The sequence below is a fragment of the Syngnathus leptorhynchus genome, chromosome 8 (assembly GCF_054491065.1).
Source record: "Syngnathus leptorhynchus isolate UIUO chromosome 8, UIUO_Slep, whole genome shotgun sequence".
In the NCBI taxonomy this organism is placed as follows: Eukaryota; Metazoa; Chordata; class Actinopteri; order Syngnathiformes; family Syngnathidae; genus Syngnathus; species Syngnathus leptorhynchus.
The window spans coordinates 11,744,711-11,746,053 of record NC_141202.1 but is presented as its reverse complement, the minus strand read 5'-3'; positions in this window follow the sequence as shown (position 1 = coordinate 11,746,053).

The following is a 1,343-nucleotide window of genomic DNA, read 5'->3' as shown; positions in this document are numbered from 1 at the left end:
AAGGGGGGTTCGGGAAGGGGGCTTGTTCAAGGACCAAGGACCAGGAGTGGCCGGTGTATGCTGAATCAAAAAAATGGAAAATACAAAACATTAGGAGGCTGGTGGGGCCCAAAGGCCAGCTCGGGAGCCATTTGCAGCCCCCACTGTTTTAACTTTTTGCTGACATTTATACTGGGGGGCGTGGGGGAGATGCTACGTTTTGGTTTGGTCAGGATGAGCCAAGAATTCCTTGAGGTGCTACTCGCATGGTGTCAAAGGTTGGAGAACTGTGTTAATAAGAGAAGCTTTTCACAAGCTTCTTCAAGTGACTCAATTTAGGTACACTTGGGAAAGCCAGTGATGAAGTGACCTTCTCAAAGCACGAGCAATTTAGTGGAGACTTTTGAATAGAACAAGCTCGGAGGATTAGCGGCTTGCACATCTGCCTTCAAACTTTTGGCCCTTCCTTTGTGGCGCTTGGGCAACCGACGGCACTTGAACAACGGAGGCCCCCAAGGCTTTATGCCGAGCCTCTTGCCGTATCCCCTCAACAATCATGACAGCGTGAGGCTGTCCTCCATGACAAAGACACATAGCCACGAGCGTGTTAAAGAAGCATAAGGGGCTTTTTTGTTTTTTAATTAAAGTTTGGACACAAGGGTTCGTAAAGGATAGACATATCCCCCAAAATGTCATCATTTGTCCATTTGATTTGTCACCGCTCTAAATGATTTGAAAATAGTCATGAAAAATCCCGCTTGAGCATGAAAATGCACACGACTGAGTCGCGTTTGTGTGCGTGCACGCGCCTGATGACAAAGAGCTGCTTCTCTTCAAACAATTATGCAAATTTTAATGAGCCAATCAAAAAACAATAATGGCACCGTTTCCCTTCGATCAAAAGAACATGAATGGGGGGGTGGGGAGAGGTGAGGATAGGTGGGAGGCGTGTGTGCGCGTGTTACCTTTTCGGTGGAGAAAGCAGCCGCGGGGATGCCTACAAGTGCAGAAAGGGAGAACATGATTGCATTGGACGGGCTTCTTTGTTTAGGGAGTTGGAGGTTACAACACGGATGTCAGGGGGGGGGGGCTCCCTTTGCTCTTTGTCCGACACCCCCACCCCCTTCCCTCCCTTCCTAAATGTACACACACAGAGTGGTGGAGGGGAATGACATGTTTCAAAGTCTTACCTCTTGCAGGTGAAGCTTGTGATAAAAGGGAGGGAAAAGATGCTCGTGGGGTCGCCTTCCTCTTGTGCGGCGGCTCTTCTTTGTGCCTCCTCCTCCTCCGTCTCGGATATTACAAGTTATGTCTTTGGAAAAAAGAAGCCCAGAAGAAGACTATTCTCAGCAACTAAGTGAGTG